The sequence below is a fragment of the Cyclopterus lumpus genome, chromosome 7 (assembly GCF_009769545.1).
Source record: "Cyclopterus lumpus isolate fCycLum1 chromosome 7, fCycLum1.pri, whole genome shotgun sequence".
NCBI lineage: Eukaryota > Metazoa > Chordata > Actinopteri > Perciformes > Cyclopteridae > Cyclopterus > Cyclopterus lumpus.
Genome location: NC_046972.1, coordinates 16711416 through 16732686, shown reverse-complemented (window position 1 = coordinate 16732686; position 21271 = coordinate 16711416). Strand labels below are relative to the sequence as shown.

General features: G+C 43.8%; 1 protein-coding gene across 1 annotated transcript in view; it reads right to left on the bottom strand.

Moving 5' to 3' along the window:
• The window catches only part of plxna2 (plexin A2), a 146106-nt gene that overhangs the window by 100030 nt on the left and 24805 nt on the right, over positions 1-21271 (bottom strand). The window lies entirely within an intron of this gene.

Genomic DNA, 21271 nt, shown 5'->3' with positions numbered 1-21271 from the left:
TCAGCTGGGGGGGTGGGAGGGTATGAGAAATGAGTGCACACACACACACACACACACACACACACACACACACACTCACACACACACAGACACCCACACACACGCGCATGCACGCAGGCCTTGGTGTATGTATGTTTGTCAAACTGCTCCAAGTAGGAGAAGCGGGATGTAAGTTCACACAAAGCCCCCGGAGCTTTGCCTTCAAAGCTTGAGGGTTAGCCCAGTACACGACAGCAGGAGGCACATTTGAGGGGCAGAGCTCAAAAGTGGTTGAGCCTTCCACGGCTGACCTACGTCTGACCTTGGCAGGCTAAGCCAAACATGGAAAAGGAGACATATGTGAAAACCATATGTAGGAGGAGAACGGCCGGATGTGGGGGGCCTTGCCAGTCTTCATCTGGTTACTGACACTGCAGTGTGAAGGGAGACCTCAGCAAATATGCTCATCCATAAAGCATGTCAACGGCGCACGGCCAGACTAGCGCTGCTCTTCTCTCTACTGTTTCTGTGTGGGTGCTGTGCATTTGTGTGTGTGCACCCATAGGAGCAGTCTGTCATGCTATGATATGTGTCCAAGCAGGCCGCCACTAGGGATCACAAGATAACCCGACCTTGCCCCTACACGCCTGCAGTTCATCTGAATCAGATCGCTATCACAGAGTCTCTCACCACAGTCCAGGGACCTCTAAATTCCCATTTGGCCAGAAACACACTCTCTCTCACACACACACACACACAGACACACAGCTGTTTCTAGAGCAGGGCTCTGCAACCTTTTTAATATGAAGTGCCATTTTAAAATGTTCTTAATAATCAGTGTGCCTAATCACAATTAAGGTAACCATTAAATTGAATAATGATACCACATCACATGTGTTATCTCCAACAGAGCTGTAATTGTATTCCATCAATATAGGCAATGTGTATAGCAACATAATCAGGACATTGTAATTATATATGAGAGCACTTTACAATTAAGGCTTCTATAAGTTTAAATTATTAACCCTACCAACCACCCATGACCCATCTTCTTCATTAGTAATAACCTTAATAAATCATGCAAAGTTATCACTCTTCAGCAAATACATTTATTCAGGATCATTTTTGTTGAACTACTTATGCACAGACGAAATTGAATCAACTGAAGCGACACAAGCACTCCCGAAGCACTTACACCATCTCATCACGTACACACAAATGTTTTCACGTTAAGAAGCTGTTTTTTTCTTTATGAGCAATAAATCTGGCAAACTGTAACATTCACATGCAGATACAAACACACACCCACAGCATTGTAAGGAAGTGAAGAAATGTGTGTGTGAGTGTGTGTGTGTGTGTGTGTGGGTTGAATGTGAGGGACCTTGAGGGGCAGGCTCACCTCTGGGTGGGCGAATGATACAACAATAACAAAAAGAGAGAGGAAAATTAAAAAAAAAAAAATCCAAAATAATTCCATCTCCATTTCTTTACCTCGCTCCCTCACTCCCTCCCACGCTACCATTGCACTCGCCTACAGAATCCATCACGTAAGTCAGCGGGTCTCAGTCCCAACACATCCATTTCCAAAGCATCACTTTACTCCAGTCTTTAGCCTGCTCTCTCAGGTACTTAAACCTGTGCCCTGTCTGTCCCATTTGACCCTGCATTATTCATCAGGCTGGGTGAGAATGCTGCTAACAGGTTGGATTCATACCCTCAAGCCCTTCTCACAATATTACTGCGCCTCTAATTTAGGAGAATCCATCCACTGAAAAAAACCCTGTTGCCCCAGAGACACATCCTTGGTCAGCCATTAGCTGGTCGTCCTCTATCACCAGTGTCGGGGAGCTGCAACTGACTAAAGTGAGAAAGGGGGGGAAAGGTGAAGATGCATGAGAGTGTTGAAACACATTCTACATGTACCCCGGGGGCACCATGGCTTGTGTAGTTAATATTTGTGAAAAGAAAAAGATGTTCTGTCCTGAATGTCAGATTTTCACGATATTCACGTGGGATAAGATATCCTTTACACAAACGAATCCAACTAGACGCACAGGACCATTATGAAAGAGGCCTAGAGGACAGAAATAAATGTCCCCAGGCGTCACTGAGTAGGAGGCCTTCCTATAAATCCTGGATCACACGCAGAGTCGCCATATTTAGTTTTCAAAAACAAAACCACTTTCACATAACTTTGGATGGGATGATACCTGTGACAAAGTGGGTGAGACCACTATATATAGTGCATAATAACTCAAAACTCAGACAAGTATTGTTTAAAGGAACAGTGTATAGGATTTGGTGGCATGAAGCAGTGGCTGCAGATTGAAACCAACTGATTACACGTTCCCCTGCTAATTGATGCCCCTAAATCCTAAACACTGGCCCTTTAAGTTCAGTTATTGTTTATTGATTTACTCTTGAGTTTTATCTTGTTTTTCTTGACCAAGATTGTACTTATCATACTCACCATGCTTTCCAGAAGTTAAGGCCCAGTCACACTGCTCTTCCATTCAACAACGTGTTCCTGCACTCTTGAAAAACACGTCCTGTTTCTGATGCGGGCAACAACTAAACTAAATATTGATCAGAGCAATCACAAGCTAAAACACAGTGTTTAACCTCACAGTCTACAAATCCATGTACGAACTTAACGTTGCAGCACCTAGTCAGGCATAAGCGGTGAAGCTTTGGCCAGCAGGGAAGCCATGGCAGTGGCATCAGAGGTCTCCCCTTGTGGCTACGGGGGCCTGTGCCATTGGGGTGCTTTTGATCAGACCATGTAAGCACCCTGGAAAAATGTTTGAAGATTGACCAAACTCCAATTCAAATTGCCCTTCTAGCTCTCTCTCTTGCTCACTCTTTCTCCCTTGGTCTCACTGGTTTTAAACACTGCGCCAGACACAGGAACGCCAACCATGTGAGTCTGTGTGAAGCAATGTGACGAATGAAAAGTGCTGAATAAACCCACGGTAAAAGCGCATCAAATGTGTATTTGCAGTGCATTGTGGATGCTGCTCAGAGACAGAAGGGAAAGGACAAAGCTCAAACTGCAGGTCCCCCCACTTATAGACACCATTATGCTACAAATGCAAAATGCCAAAATTAATTTCTAAACTGTATAATCCGGCTGTATGAGAAGCAACTGAGTCTTTTAATTCAATTGCAAAACTGTGAGGGTTGAATAACTGATATTCTTGCTCTCTGTTTTACAGCTTGTCTCCAAGTGTTGGTTTAGCATTAGCCCGTCGGTTTCTGAAGAATGCTCCTCCGTTAAAGGCCACAGCTGCTTACAATTATCTGAGAGCTGCTTTCTTTTCAGTTTGGAGAAAAAAAGCTATTTTCCTACCTTAGCCTTGGGGGAGGTTAGTGTTTCTGAAACAGGACACACACACACACGTAAGACACTTCTGAGGGTGTATATTATTTTACTACCATCTTTTTAGCTGATGGAGCAGACTGTAACCCTCGCATGGCGACCTTCACCAAACCACAGTGTGCAGCACACTCCAACACCTTGTACCAGGGTTGAGTCAAAGTGTAGTTCCTCCACCTGGACCACGTACCAAAATAGTATGCTGGGAGTTGATTTTAAGAAGATTATGCTTTCATGGGAGAAACTCAGTAACACATTGTGCCCAACAAAAGAGGGATAGAGTGGAGGGTCAAAGGTGAACTCCCTTATTTGTCTACTCGGCAGCTATCTCCTGCATCTACGCTAATCCAGTTCAGCAATCTTGGATGTTGAAGTATCTGGCTGATCCCACACACTGGATTAGATTGTGCGAAAGTACACCACCACACCTTTTCACACAACTAAATACAGTGACCCTTTACCACCGAGGCAACTCTTTGCAGTAAAGTGGGGTCATGCTGATTGAAAAAGACACAAGCCAGAGAGATCTGACCATGAAAATGATATACCTTATCCAATCAAATCCAATATGTCTGATAGGACCAATCTTAGCCTCAGTAAATGGTCTTGAATTGGATGTTGAGATAGGTCAGTATGACAGTGTGACAGACTGCTGACAGCATTTCATGAGACAGTGAAGCTTGTCAGGAGGCCTCTGTGATTTGAAAAGCTTTTGTGACAGCAGGGTACTCTCACCACATCAGTTTGGCATCGCAAGCACAACTTTGAGGAGGAAAAACATACATTTTCCCACACATTTATTCTATTTTGCTTCAAAATGAACATCCACCACTGTGCCAACGTCTACCTACACACATAGTATGTGGATGTGGTCACTGCATGTTACAAGGCGTGTAAAAGACGGGTGGCACTAGGGTATGAGGTGGACTGACAGATTCATTACCAGTCCCCCTTGAAGAGGGATGTAAAATGTCCAGCCTAGGATGAAGTCAGCCCCTTTGGGGCATGAGTTGGAGCTGCATCAGGGTGAGTGGACTGGAAGCATGAGTCACCCTGGGGGGTGGGGGGGGGGGGGGGGGGGGGGGTGGGGGGGAGGGGATTCATCACCAACACACCAGGAGTCAGACACCAGCCAGGCAGACAAATTAATCCTTATTTCCTGTGTGAATAGAGGCACATGAATGCCTGACTTCATTCACACTAGGGCTGCATGATATTGGCAAAATCTGACATTGCAATATTTTCATTTTCTGCGGCATACATACATATTGCGTTACATGTTGTTAAATGCATCAATCTGGTGCACTTTGAGAGCAAAATGAAGAGGCTGAATGAACAAGTATGTGCTCTCGAAACATCTTTTATTATTATCATATTGGTTGTTTTGATATGAATGGCGATGTCCCGGCAAGCACAGCCAGCACATGAGAGGATCCTCCCACAACGACCTGCCGTCTCTAACACACCCAGTTGTATGCTCCGGGCGGACTCCACCCGTTGAGAAGTGTAATGTATAAATACGGTTTATTATAAAACTGAATGTAATAAATGGGAAATACTGACTGACTATGCGATGTGACTATTGCACGTGCGCTCATCGTAATGTCTCTCTCTCTCTCTCTCTCTCTCTCTCTCTCTCTCTCTCTCGTTGGCAGAAGAACACTGTGTACCGACCTGACTCACTACCTTTATCTATTCGTATGTCTGTCCTGGAAACTCAGCATGAAATTTAGCAGACTGCTATTGTATTTCTTTGCTTCAGGTGTAATGGCTATTCAGCTGGCTGTGTGCGTCTCCCTCCCTCTCTCTCTCTCTCTCTCTCTCTCTCTCTTTCTCCACGCACCGGGAGAAAACATGGAGCCTCTCTCCGCCTCGATAACGCATCTAATCCATCACCAGTGTCAGGCTGAAGAATTCTGGTGTCAGTAGAGAGCGCCAAGCAGAAATGTGCCGTGTGCGTTTGTGATGGCTCTCAACAGCCCAGCACGCCGTCTCTTTGGTTCCTCTTCCTGTTGTACAATATAAGCTCCCATACGGCTTATGTTAGCCGGCTTGCCTATATGCTTTACGTGTCACTTCCCATCGGACAGACTGGGGTCAGAGAGGCCGCTCTGTGGTGATGGAGGAGAGGACCGTAAGGAAAGACAAGAGACAGAGCGAAGAAGGGAGAGGGAAACAAAATGGACAGATTGGAGGAAATGTAATGGAGAAAAGGGAGAAACTACAGAGGGATAGAGAGGCAAGAGAGGGGGAAATGAAAGAAACAGACACAGGGATCAAGACAAAGACTCCACTCTTCACACAAGTGTAATTCTCACCCTAACCTGATCACACGGCGGCATAATATCTTCTAAAATGGCCTGAGCCCTTAGTCAATACAAGGGCAATTACTTCATATATTTGGCCAGGCACCATAAAGCCTATTGATTTGCCTCTGCACTCCATGTGCAAAGCAGTTAACCCTCTCCTATACCACATCTTTCCTCATCTGACTGGACAGAAATGACCAACAAATCACACATGATAAGCATTTCGAATTGCCAATTTTTTTGTTTTCTGATTGTGAATATCGAAAGCAAACATCCCATTAAACAGAATACCAGCACGTCTTAACAACCAATCTTACAACAGCTGTCTCTATAATAGCCTCATCCAACAATCATTCAATTCCATTTTAGCGGCGTATTGTTGCCATTTCTCTCGGTCACATAACTCACAACCCAAGGCATGATTATATCAGCACGTTTCCCTGTTTGCGTGCCCCCGCCGTACCCCCAGTCCAAATAGAAACCAGAGACCACCACATGCATTTAGGCTCTGTGGTAGGATGAGATCAGGCCTTAACTCTAATCAACCCAAACACACATATTAAGCACAGCGGCACAATGCAAGGCCTATATTTAGCTCTGCATTAAAACACTGAACAGGGGCCAGCGCGGCAGTGATGGATGCAGGCCAAGAAGGTTCAGAGAGAGCAAAAGCGGAGGGATGTGGTGGGAGGGATTTTCTGCTTAGCCCTCAAAAAATGAGGTTCGCCAGAATGGAGAAGCAACTCTTTCTACTCATCTCGCACTCAAACATTGAGAGAAAAAATGGTTTGCACACACAAACTAAATCGCTGACGCCACAATACGTTTTCCTTTATAAGTTGACGCAACAGATGAAGAGATTAATAGAGCAGATGGAGTTACCGGCGAGAGAGATGAGGTGGCTTAAACTAATACAGAATGGAAAGAAAGGATGTTTTGAGGAATGTAAATTGGCAATAGAAGGGGGGGGGCACTGTGGCTACTCCCAACTGAGAAACAGCAGCCTTCACACTTCAGCCCTGGAGATGATGATGACTACTGAGCCCTGGTTCAGTTTTAATGTGCAGACAACACCTTCACAATATACGCTGTCAAGATAAAACCCGGACGGTTACATACAGTAGATGCTCTCACCGTTATATTTAGTAATTTGTATATTTGATAGTGTCATTCTACTTTTAAAATGGCCATCAAGTATGGCAAAGAGAAAGTTTTAGACACATTCGTATTGAAATATATTTTTTTAATTGATAAATAATAATGGCTGGCGCCCTGCACATACCAAGGCGGTTGGTGTGGAACAGCAGTTGTAAACTAACAGCTGGCATAATTAGCAAGGCTCGAGTTACATTGATTTAATTATTTGGCTCTTTATTTACATCATTTGCACGTTGGTATTTATTGTGCACTGACTGAACAAATGTCCATTATCAGTAAGGTAGCTTTGATAACTCCTCGCACCAGTACTGCCTTTATAGGTGAGTTGCCGTGCGTGTCGTTGCTCCTTTTCCTCCGGTCCCAGTGTTTTGGTTGCCAATAGCTCTGGAGAGAGGTATAACACTTGTGGCCACTTAGGGCCATACTATTTCTTGTGTCAAGACGTGCATTAGATTTCCTGAACCAGAGGCAGTAGTTAGTATATTTCTGCTGCGTTCCTGCTCGCATGCATATTCTGGCAAAATTGGGGAACCAAGTAGAGTTGCATGAGTTAGCAGGTGGATCTTTTTCTGGAGATGGACGCAGCTCGATCTACTAAATATTATATCCATTTTGAAGTGTTTTTCAGCAGCTAACTGTGTTACTTTGTATCTGTAAGATGTTCCGTGTTGGGGTTCCCCCCGTGACCCTGTCGCTAAACAACCATGAGAACATATTAATAAAGTGATGAGTGATAGATGGCCCTCTCTGTCCTCTGCCGCCACTGAAATTATCATCCATGGCCTCATAACCTCCAGACTTGACTCCTGCAACAGCATCCTCTTTGGCTCTCCCAACAAAATCCTCAATAAACTTCAATATGTTCAGAACTCTGCTGCTCGACTGTTCACCTCCACCCGCCGCTATGACCACATCACTTCGGTCCTATACGCAACCTTCACTAGCTCCCGGTTAAATTCAGGATAGACTTTAGGATATTACTCACGACCTAAAGCCCTAAACAACCTGCCCCCTCCCTCCATTTCAGACCTCCTCCCCCTACAAGCCCAAAACCCGTTGCCTCAGGTCCGCTGGTGCAAACACTCTGAAGACCATCAGGACCATGTGCCGGACCTGGGGAGACAGGGCCTTCTCAGCTGCTGCACCCCCCCCTCTGGAACGCCCTCCCCATCCACATCCGTCAGGCTCCCACCCTATCATCATTCAAGCAAGCCCTCAAAACCCACCTCTTCAAACTCGCCTTCACCTGCTAACCCCTGCACCCTACCCTACCCATGCACCCTACCCTCCACTACATGACTCATTCCGCACAGCTTCTCCAGTTTTCTTTTTTACCCAAAATGTTCTGTTTGTTGGTTTTGTTTGCTCTTTTGTTTTCCTATTTGTTGTTTTCTTCTGTTTGTCTCTGCTCTATGTAAAGTGTCTTTGAGACTAGAAAAGCGCTATATAAAATACAAGTATTATTATCATTATTATTATTATAATAACGGAACATTCTCTCCACGGCAAATTATTTTTCAAAGAAAAAGCTGCATTTAAGCAAGGGACAAAGGAATGACACAACTATTACAGGCAGCACACAGGGCTGACAAAAGCTATTACAGCAATGTCAAACAGTCTGAACCAGAAAAGAATATCACACCTCCTGTTTTCTCCCTCGGTAATACTTCAAAGTAATTCAAAAAAGTAGCAAAGAAAAGGTTCAGGTGAGGGGCAAATTAGATAAAATTGTTTCAATTTCTCCCACTGGATTTGTGAGATTTAAATTGTGGGACAAGATTGGCAGGTAGAAGTGAGATGCTAGGAAATGATTGCCAGCGGGATCCGCGCAGCAAATGAGAATAAAAGCACTTCAATCAACCCACCTTTTACACCTGTGATGTTTTTGAGCTTGAATAACCTATATGGTTCATGCTGGGGTTGATATTACTGAGATCTATATGCCAGCGGTCAGGGAGCATGCTATTGACGAATGTATTATATATCGCTTCGAGGTTTTGACACTCAATGAAGTCTTCATCAAGGCCACATAAAAAGTGTGCACTTCACCATTTGTGGATTGTAGAAGATAAGAGAGCAATATAGAAAGATATGCGTTTGGATTTAAAAAGGCAAAAACTGCTGCTGACGTCTAATTCATCTCAGGAAAATGTTGCAGATTTTCCACTGCCTCTATATTCCTTTTCACTGTTAGAAAAAATGGAAGTTTTAGCGACTAAAGCTCCTGTAGTGTATCTAAATTGTGGACATTTCTGGAACTAACACATAAGATCTTCCCCTTCCATTGATATCTTTAAAACCTGTCTACTGTATCGACCCCTCCTTTCTTAGCTTTCTTTTCATCAAGAAGACATCTCTGACCTCGCTGTTTATTTATTTGTTTGTATATTTTGTTGATTGTGTAAAACTGTAAAATTCTGTGTTTTATTTAATGTCTTTGTAAAGCACTTTGGTCAGTGTTTGTCATTTTTAAATGTGCTCTATTAATAAACATGACTTGACTGTCTGCCCAGGAGTTTATCAATCAATTCACTGAAATTGGCATTTATCAATGAAAGCGACAGATTAGTTTCGAAGAGTGATACTGATGTAATAAGTCAGTGGAGAGATGCCGACGTTGTTGTGTGAGGAGGCCTTTAAATGGTATTTGGCCAACACCATAACATCAACTCAGACCGCATATAGCTCCATAAAGACAGAACTCATTTCACCTCCTCTTACCTCTAACATACAAAGTCTGCAGCAGCTATTGGATTATTAGAGCTCCTCTTGTAGGTTGCCACAAAGAGACAAGGGTAAGATGGACACCACACTGTGGACCTTTAACCTCTGCTGGCCACCAGACACAAGTAAGAGTAGGGAGGGTTGGGGGGGGGTAAGAAAGTGTGATGAACTATCAGGGACAGGGGTTATCCAATCAGTCCTTTTCAGAAGACAGTGATGCTACTGATAAGTTGGGGGTGGGGGTGCATTGTCTGACCCCATTCAACATGTTGACAAGAGAAGCAGGCCGCTGGACAAGGGTTGCCATGGTAACCCCTCTCCTTGGGCACGAGATCAGCGGGGAATCAACTGAAAGTGTGAGTCTGTATGAATATATGTGTGTGTGTGTGTGTGTGTGGTTATAAAAATACCCTGTTATGTCATTCCTATTGTTCAAGATGAACTGGTTAAGAGTGTGCTGATAATTTCCAGTCTCCCCCCCCCCCCCCCCCAACCCTCCATACTCTTGCTTGTGTCTGGTGACCAAGAAAACCAGCCCAGTGTTGCCAACTAACTTTTGAACAATAAGTCTCAAAAACAATTGTTTTGGCCCAGACGACTCATATAGCGATCTACTTCACATTTGCTGTTGTCCGTAAGTGATAAGCGGTTCTGGCAAGCAGCACTACCGAGGGCAACCGATCCGCCTGCTCCAAACGGGCACTGCACTAGTCTTAATTATGGCAGGGCTGATCCTCAACTAGGAGACATATACAAATACAAATATTACATGTGAAATTATTATTTATTTTGTATAAATGATTTCAAAGAGGCTGCACGGTGGTGTAGTGGCTAGCACTGTCGCCTCACAGCAAGAGGGCCGCGGGTTCAATTCCCGGTCGGAGCGGTCCTTCTGTGTGGAGTTTGCATGTTCTCCCCGTGGCAGCGTGGGTTCTCTCCGGGCTCTCCGGCTTCCTCCCACAGTCCAAAGACATGCTGCAGGTTAATTGATCTCTAAATGTCCCATAGGTGTGAATGTGAGAGTGAATGGTTGTATGTCCCTACATGTGCCCTCGATGGACTGGCGGCCTGTCCAGGGTGTCCCCTGCCTTCGCCCTATGTCAGCTGGGATAGGCTCCAGCGCCCCCGCGACCCTAATGAGGATAAGCGGTATTGAAAATGGATGGATGGATGGATTTCAAAGAAACACATAGTGGCATCATGCTTGCATATTCCATATTTTTTATTATACTAATTACACTTAACAGATTTGTCCCTCCCTGTAGGTGATGAAATAGCCTCCTTAATACTGCAACCTGCAACCTTTTTATGTACATGTATGACTTTTACCAAAAGGAAAATAAACACATAATCACACACACAGGGGTCCTCTATTGACTTCATACACTGCAGATGTTTTTCCCTATTTGCACATTATACATGCAAAACAGCAACTACCCCGGTCTTCATGTAGACCGGGCGATCAGAAATACTCATCAGTAGAGACACGTGTTGGTGACAGAGTATCTTTCTTTATCCCCCCCCTCCACACACACACACACACACACACACACTCATAACTCATACACATGCTCTGAAGCGGCAGGAGAAGAAAATGCTGTGTATGCAGAATAGACGAGCGGCATACACTTCGGTCAGAGTAAGTTGAAGAAGAAAGAGGGAGACAAAGACGGTAGAGAGGGTTATGTATGAATGTGTGTGTGTGTGTATGTGGGGGTATGTGTGTGCGTGTAATGCCGGCATATTTTGTACTCTATGAATCTTCACTAAAGCTCTAAAATTGCCCACCAATCTTGCGTCAGGATTTAATGCCCGCTTTTCTCCAGAAGGAATAGACCAGCCAGTTAAAGTATGCTAATTCAGTGGTACTAAATACACTGCTTTAAATGTCAACCTTCCATTATTACCCACACTCTGCCTGCCTCAGGACCAGCGCAGAAACATAAACACACACACACACACACACACACACACACACACACACACACACATGCACAAACATACACAAATCAGGCCACTGCAAGGACACAAGGGATATAAAGACTTATAGATCACAACCACTTTATAAAAATCAATAGCTGAATGAACAAAGGGCATTTGCAAAAAAGCTGCATTATTACAACAGCTTTAAAGGTGCATAATGCACGATTGGAAGCATTTCGATTGCCTCTCAACTGCTCTCAACATGTCGCCGTCTGAGCCGACAGCACGTAGCCAAATGCGCTAACAGTGCTAACAGTGCAAACAGTGCAAACAGTACAAACTATAGCAAATGTGCTGACAGAGCTCGCGTTTTTTACCTGAGTGAGAACCGGCGGCCGGGTGCTACGCTTCTCCGTCGACACCGTCGAGAGCAGTGCAAAGTGGCGGCCCGTGAGTGAGCCAATGGGGCACGCTCACGGGCACGAACATGAACTATAGTAGGCACAACACACACAGAGGGAGAGCATCTTCCTTCTCTGGTCAGGTAAACATTTCTGCATTATATCTTTACATATATAATAGTTGTTTGCTTCTATATTGATGCTCTAATTGATGTATATTGCTCCTTTAATCTTTTAAAAGGAGAATGAGAGAGGAATAGAAGAGACTAAGAGTAAGACAAGAACTAGACAGACACAGATGTTGAGAGACAGAAGATAAGAATACAAGTCAGAGTGATACAGTTCAGAGTATAGCTACAACAAGCAGCAAGCAATCAGCTTGCTGCTTGTTGTAGCCAGCCAGAAGCCCAGCACTCCTCCCCAACCAATGGTGACAGCACCATTAATTCTATTAACCCCATTAGTATTCCATCCTCGCCTCGCTGGGTCAATACACACCTCCATCACACTGCAAAGCTTTTGCTTCCCTCGTCCGTATGCCAAGGCAGCGGGGAGCAGTGGAGGGTTTAGTGGATGGGTGGATAAACAGGAGACCAGACAGTAGCACTTGCCCTGCTCAGGGTGCAGACATTGATGACCATCTCTGTCTATGACACTTATGATAATCAGGTAAGGACCAAGGAAGCACAGAAATGGATACAAGCCATCGAATTTTTCATATTTGGGAAATGGGTAAACAGCAGGGGAAACATCAAGTTTATGCACAACAGCACTTTTTGAAGCAATGCTAAAAAAAAAAGAAGTAATTAATTCATAGCCTATGCAGCACATTTTTTCAGAAAAAGTTATCCATTAATTTTCATTGAGATATGCATTTCCCCCAGATAATACAATTATTCTGTTGGTGAATATATTTATATTCAATCAAGAACTAATCTGAATCTAGGCTTCCGAAGTAATGACAATTTATTTTGTAAAAAAGAATTGCTACAAACCATTACAATGAAATAGAAAACAATGTGCTCTAGTAAATAGACTATATAAAATACTAAATACACGCTACCTGTCATGTTGAATTGACAGTACCAATACATTATCTAAACCTTTTAACCCATTTTAATCTCATCTTATTTTTTTATTTTGTCCATATATTGTTTTCATTTTTGTGTAGGTGTACTTTTAGGTAATATTGTCATGTCATCATATTGTCATGTTTGTTAAGTGATTTTTTACCTATAGTGAATTTGAAGAAGAAAGTTAAGAATTGAATTTCTAAGCAAATAAAATGCCCGTCTTAGATTAAACATAGATGGCATGTGAGTGTTGCATTAAAATAGACAAATTACTTTTGTTCTATTTCATTAAAAAAAAATCTAAACCTATCCTTTAAAGCGACAGACTGGAGACACCCTTGGGAGATGCAGGGAAATTCTATGAGCCATTATCCTATAATTGCAGAAACACTGTCTGCTGCTCACAGAGAACACAGCGAGTGCATATTCTGATGAATGGAAGAAATAAGCAATATAGAGGGACAACAGGCAATTAACTCATTCTAATTTGAACAATGGACATGCAGCAAAACAAAACTTTGCTTGACAACTGGTGTGAGCAACTCAAATACAAATACTCTCTTTCCATCCAACCAAATACCTGTTCTGAAGAAAGTATTGATTGGATAGAAATTAAGATCTGACGACTTTCAGGATCAAAGTAAAACAATGAAATACATAGCATGGGGAAATGAGTTGAGGTGGCAGCCTGAAGACAGCCCTCTCCTCCCATCTTGTTCCCCTCTCCTCCCCAACCGCCTCCAGCTCAGGGTGGGTGAGTGAGGTTGTAAACAGACACTAGTGTACCAAGTATGTAGGACAGCGCCATTAGGGCATTAGTGCCGGTCAGCAGCCAGCCAGTTTGTGTGTGTGTTAGTGTGCGTAGTGTGTGCAATGAAGAAATTGGGGATGTACAATAACACCCTGAAGGAGGAAACACAATCTGATGGTGCGCTTGATTGGTGCATATTGGGAAGGATTTTGAAATTAGACAGGAAGCAGCAAGGTGCCCCCTAACTTATCAGTTACTGCACCTTGGGGTGTATTAGCATGTATATGTGCAATACTTTAATGTGGATCGGGAGTTTGCCTGCACGTGCTTAGGGTGTACACCCATTTGTGTATAAATGGGTGTCTATTCTTTATCCGGCAAGGCATATAACCGCGAGGAATTAAACCAACAACCCCCCAACCCTTCTTCTTTTCCTGCTTCCACACGCACTCTTTGCTCTAGCCTTGAGCTACATTGAGAGTGAAAGTATAAAGGGCTGTGACAGCTCTGCTTCTCCTCCACTGAGACATCTCTGCTGTGTCTGGAGCTGAGAAAGGGAGCAAGCATGATCTTTCCTGCTGTCTGGACTGACTGATTCATGCCTAAACATTACCTGAGGGATTTGCTATTTCCTTTGCACAAATCTACTTTTGTGAGGTAATGTCTAGCATTAGCAGCCGTGGAGGGGTTTTGTTACTCTAAAAATCCTCTGCCAGAAAGCATAGAAGACTACCGTGAAATCCAAAAAGGAGGCCTGTTACAGTATACTGTCATTTTCGCTTACTCTGTCACGACTCCGCTATAATTAGGATGAGGTCATTCTCCTTAGAGGAAATGATCATCTACTTTCACACATGAATGCTTTGAAATTCAAATTTCAATGCTGAATGTAATTGGTCCCTTGATTTGAATGTAGCATTCAAATATGAGCTAACCTTGCAGATTAGGGATATTGTCCTTTCTGGGCTTTAATTAGCTAAAGAAACAAAAGCTGTAGGAGCCACATCAGACAATACTTGCTTTCTCCATTTTCTCTTTTTCATGAGCTGACCACAGACTCCGGCCAGACGGCTCCATATTTTGGTACCTCGGTTCAGATCCCCCCCATAACTCTCTGGCTTCCTGTTATCCCACAGGGCTCTCTGTCTCTTTCTGGAAAAACACATCTCTTTTCTTTTACCCTTTCTCTCCACGTCTCCCCTCCTTGTTCTTCTTACTGTAAAAACCACATAAATGTTTGGGTCAACACAAACCTAGAGGCTTGTTTTTCCATCTTCACAGGAAAGGGGAGGGGGTATAGGAATAGTGGAGACCTTGTGGGAAGGATTCATTGCACGTTGATATAATGCATCTACATTTCGCTCACCCCCCCCCCTGACCTCTGCTTACACTCTCTTTGTTCCTTTACAACAAGAGGCAAATAACTGTGTCCATATGTGGGGACTGATGACGAGGAAAATAAAGAGGAGGGAGGAGGAGCAATGGAGTGTTTGGTTAGTTAACGGTTTTTGGCAGGTATTTTCTGTGTCTTAGAGAGGGCAGACCGTAGATACCCCCTTGAGACACACACAGACACAACTCTCCCAAAAGGGATTGTTGAAAAGGAAAAGTTATAGTGCATTCAAAATTAGCTATGACGACAACAGTTATGCACATGATTCACTGGCTCACCTACAGTGCGGAGTGTGAGAGAATAGAGAGACCAACAACTGCACATGGCTAGAGGAACAGTGTACTCATCACACATGGTTGTGGTACAATATATGGGCCAGAAATCAGTTTCGGCTCGGTACAGAATTTCTGGATGTACCTGAGAGGGGTAAGAAAAACTATCTGAGCTCTTTGCTGGTTGTACAGCTGAACATTTTAGCTAGGTTCAGAGTTCAGTATGTAAACAGACAAGCACCAGTCATTTCAGTTTGGTTATTTTACATGATGAACAGAAAAAAAGGTTCACTCTCAGAAATAATGTACCTTAACCAAAACCATACAGGATTTGTTGGCTTGTTCTCATAGGATATCCATTTTTGGTTCCTGGCAGTACCTCATCACAAAGGTTCCACTACAACCCGACATAAAGGGGTTCCACCCAGAATCCTCCCTGGAGGTTTTATAGAGAAGCCTTCGCCCTTACAAGGGTGCTAGCAAGAACCCATCCAGAAGGGTCTCCCAAGAATCTTTTGTATTCCAAGATGTTCACTCTCTTGAACCCAGTGAGGAGGATATTGAGAACACTTTCATATCTCAAGGGGTTTACATAAAAACCGAAAGGGCCGGGACTAATATGGTTTCAACAATCCTTGGAGAAATATTTCTTCCAAAAAAGGTTCTTCGGAAGAAAAGCGTTCTTAATGAAACTCTTTGTCTCACAAAGAACCTTTAAAAAAAACTTTTCTTCAATAATAGTTCCTCAGAAGCAAATTGTTTTGGTTAGAACCTTAGCTCTGCAGGAAGAACCATTTTGGACCTTTATTTCAAGAGGTTTCTAAGAGTTCAGGACACCAATCCAATCCAATCATTTGTACGTATAGAGAGCCATGGGTGTTGATGCAGAGCCGCATATGTCATATGTTCTTTCATGTAGGTGTGAAGCTACTAGGATTGAGGGGGTCGCTAGAGGTCAAATATCACTAAATCCCTCCATAAACTCTCTCATGTGAGGAGGGAATGGAGTGTGTAGAAGGGTCAAGAGGAAACATTAATGGGGCGGCCATCGTATCATGAACTATTTGCTCCTGGATATAAAGTTAATCCCTCAGATGTAGCCAACAGTGTGTCTTTAACCAGATTACCTCACTATAATCGGCTAAACATCACTGCAAAGAAATCAGTTTGGTGTCTATCCATAATAGTTTCATGATATCAACCAATCCTGTGATTCTAAATAAATTACAGTGTCTAATCTACAGCATATACGTAGGTCCCAGACATCAGCAAAGCCAGGATCACCTACTGTAATCCTCTGGGTGCAGCACAATAGGGAGTCATAATCTCAATTCCTTACAAAGGCATGGAGCCGGAGCAGAGCAGATGACGTGTGTGTGTGTGTGTGTGTGTGTGTGTGTGTGTGTGAGAGATTGTGTAGACGTTCATACATGCATAAATGGTTTTCAGTCTCGTGGGTGTCTCTTGGTCTGTGCCCCTCTACTGAACACGTGTTTCAGGGTTTGGGGCGAGGGGGTGTTGAGGCCAGACAGCGTTAGGGGGGTTTATGGATGGGTGTAAGGAATGCAGAATCCTGAGGGCAATGACGGAGATGGAATGGGGTGAACAAACAGGCAACGATATGGAAAGACAGGAAACCCCCACCCAGAGCTCTCCCTATATGACCCCCTTCATACACCTCATCTGTCTGCACACACTTTCCATTTATTTATTCTTTGCTTCTTTTAATGCTTGGCTAATGCCAGCCAAAAGGCAAATGACTATAAATGGTGCATTCATTTGCCATCTGAATGTGTGTGTCTGAGTGTGTGTACCTGCACAAGTCTGCACTTGTGTCTGTGTGTATGTTCATGGAAGGGATCTGAATGTCATGCATGCTTCCTGGTGCTGGCTGAAGCTAGGAGGTTGGAGCAGTATCGGAGGATGGGGCGGGAGGGTAGAGGGTGAGGAGGTCGGGAAAAAAGCGTCACACGTCAGCAGTTGCGTGAAGGCCTGCTTCCTGCCAGAGATCGTCTGAAGGGAGGCCCTCCATAATTCAATAACAATAATCCCCAATGAAGGCCCAATAAAGCAGGCCGCTTTACTAACCATCCACCCATCACTGATTGGAGAGAGGGGCTGCGGTGGGGGTCTGGGGAAAAGGCCCAGCTGACATGCCGCCTGCAGCCAGAAGCCAGGCAGCCAGAGATCCTGGCGAACCCTCCCTCCCTCCTCTCTAACCTAGCCACCCTCCCTCCTGTTGAGCCACCTCACCCCAGTCTGCCCCCTGCCAAGCAGGAGATAGATCGGAGGGGTGCAGCTGCCTCCTATGGTTCCCCGGATGACTGAGCGGCCATGACCGCTAGCTTGGCCTGCAACCCACCCCATAGACACACAACATTAAACATACATACACACGCAGTCAATTGACGCACACAGGCTGGGATATAGAGAAGTGGGTCTCCATAGGGGTCACCTATCGATCATGTTTTGGTTGAATCAATCACCTGTCCTTTAATGCAGCGTGCAGCCAATTGACCTCTGGAATCCATAACATTATTCTTAATGACAGTCATGTTCCACACATTTATGACCCCTCACTCTTATAGTCCTACAATACTCACTTAAGGTGATGAACTCACTGTGGAAAAAAGATTACGCTTATTTATAATGATTATATCACAAAGTCACATAATGTGGTTTTGCAGCTGACTGCGTCAGTGACTACATGTACGATGTGTACATGTTTAGTCTCTCTTTCTGTGACTGTCGGCATAATGCCGACTTCATTAAGAGCTTATCTTGGCTTTTACTTGCTTTAAGACGAGCAGAGTTGCTGCTGCATGTGATGCACTGTATCCATTTGGTTGCTTGGTCAACCGATATCTGGGCAAGCCCTTTAGAATAACTCAACAATGACGGCACAAACAATACAGTAAGTGGCTTAGATGGGACCAAATTGGCTCGGATGCCTTCATAAGACCTAGAGATGCAATACAACAAACAACAAACTGTAACTAAGGTATAATAATGTACTAATTAAAGTTAATTAAAGCATGGGACTTTACCATCTGTGTTACGTCTGTGATCTTTCAGAGGCAGCTCATTTGATGATGCATGCACATTGTTCTGTGCCAAGATATACAAACTGGAAAACGTAATAAATGTAATAAATCATTACATGGTGCACAATAAAGTGGAATGCGATGCGTATTTGGCAATTAGACCTTGTGACGTAGCATATATAAAAGGGAAGAGATGCCATGGTTAGTTTAGGAATATTTCCCCCTGAAGCCTCATGGTGGTGAAAAGAGTTGGCTGAAGATCTGAATGATGGGATGTGGTGCAGGACTGGGCAGTTATGTGATGGAGACTGGAGGGGAAGTGGCGGAGAGTGTCCCAGACGCAGCACAGAGAACAGTTTTAAAGTTTGACAGCAATGATATGATTGGATGAGGGAGATTCTGAGTGAAATCCCATAGATAGAAGATAGAGTGGAAGCAGGAGACTGATTGTGAATATATGGCAGCGTGAAGAAATGTGAATAAACAGAAATGGTATGTACCATTAAATAGACAGAAAGTCTAAAGTCACCATTCAGTAGTTTGCATGGCTATTGATATTCCTTGTCATGGAAAAGCTAAAATACTAACACTACAAAAAAGGAATTGTTTGTCTGGTTAGTTTATTGAACCGACATGTGGATAACGCACACTAAATGATTTCATTAAATGTCACAAGCGATTTGTTAGCGTCATTCTACAACCTGGGACAGCTGTCTTTCATGAATTATACAAGATCATTGGTATTTGCCTCCGACAGGCTGCGGTTCACTCTCAGCTGGTCGTCTAAGGAAAGGCAGACATCATTTTAAATCACCAATGTACTTCAAAATTCTTGTGATGAAATACAACGTGGATGCAGTCTCTGAGGCCAACACTGGTGCACGTGTCTTTATATCCTTTCTGTGTGTCTTTGCGTGTGTGCATGTACAGTATGTTTGCATCTACAGCCATACATCTGCATGCATAGGTGTGTGTGTGCATGGACATGCATTTGCCTTTGTTCCTATGTGTGTCAGTAGGGCTCTGCCTGTTGACAGATGAGAGCTGTGCTGTGAGGGGTCTCCGAGAGGCCCGACAGATCTGTGACAGAGTGTGCCTGAGGAGAGGGGCCTTCATGTTAATCCACCCTCATACATGTTAACTACACTTGGATAGCCCCATGCTGAGCTGCCTTAAGACAGTACGGTTCGACGCGGCCCACAAACCCCTGTGTGAGCCCTAAAACTAGTCTGCCAGATCCAAAACAGACCTCTTCGTCACATAACACCACCAAAAATGTGCAAACACAAGCATCCACGCTAGCTAGCAAACACGCGTACCCGCAATCATTTTAAAGCGAGCGAAAGTCAAAGCAAAGCTGCCATTAAGCAAGCAGACTGTCGGCTGAAAATACAAGCAGACACAGAGCTCACAAAGCAGTTGGGGGGAAAAAGGAACGCAGCTTAGTTGAGCTGTCTGAAATAAGCAGTTGTTTTCATGATGTGGAGGACATGAGCTAAGACTGTGCGAGATAAAAGACACAGCGTGCAGTTAGCCTACTTTGTTTTTGTTTTGACTTGAAAGCTCATATAAAGGACTATTCTGGCCAGCACTAATCCAGAGACCCAGACCAGTTAAAGCAGAATTAAGTAGCTGGGAATGTAGAGAGGTATAAGGGGGAAGCTGGCAGCTGGCATATTTGCTTGGTGAAGACACTTTCTCCCCCGTTGGTTTTGTAGAGAATGGAGTAGAGTGTGAGGTGCTGGCCAAATGGCCACATTATTTGGCATCAAAACCAACTCTGTTTCAACGTAATCTCCTGCCAGCAGTAAAACGGAAGCCGAAAGATCTTCATTCGACTGGCCCCAGAGCAGGGTTTTAGTGTCGCTTCATTACTTTCTCGGAGTAAATATTGAGAACAGGAGGGCCAACAATGATTCATCTCTCTGACTGTGCTGTACCACACAGTGGGGTCAAAAGAACAGTATGGGTTTTTAAAGGCACAGCCATCCAGAGAGTTTCATATTCCCAGTGATCCTCAACAAAGTCTGAACCAGAGCACACTGGACTGATGTTGACACGGATAGAAGGGGAAGGTGTATTTACTTTGAGGGGCTGAATATGTGCTGTCTAATCCACTACTTGTGGGAACCTGTAACGCTGTCTGATACCTGTTAAGAGTGCAGACACGCTGAGGCCTCTGCGCTTTGCCCGCGGTCATGCCTCCGAATGAACGGTACAATAACTCATTATGAGTCACAGACAGTCCACCGTCTAACCCGCTACGTTTACATCGTAAACACAGGATATGGTAGAAGTGAAGAGGTACACACACACACACACACACACACACACACACACACACACACACACACAAGCATGCACACGCACAGTCAATTAGTGAAAGGAAGACAAGGGGGGATCTGACAGAAAGAACAGGCCCTGGGCTGTTTTTACACTAGAGCCACTAGATAACTGACGGCACCGAACTGACGCAATACCGCGAGCTGGAAGGGAGACAAACGATAGTGCCCATACATGGCCATTTAATTCAATTTTAACACTTTCTAGAACGCCCATGTCTGTAATGCATTAGAAAAACTAATAATGCATTATGATCCGCTTATAGCACTGCACAGCTATACGTATTCATACATATGCATAATGCTAAATAACAATAATCAGAACACATTATAAAGCATTTTATAACAACTTATACGGTCAAGTATTATACTTAATAATTGCTGGTCAATTCAAGTAAAGTGTTTTATTTTACTGAAGTCAAACAATAAGCCACTTAGAGTGACTTATATCAACATTATAATGCAACATAAGTGATATCATTAATTCTACAAAAACATTGTATTGTTTTACAACAATGTTAATTAT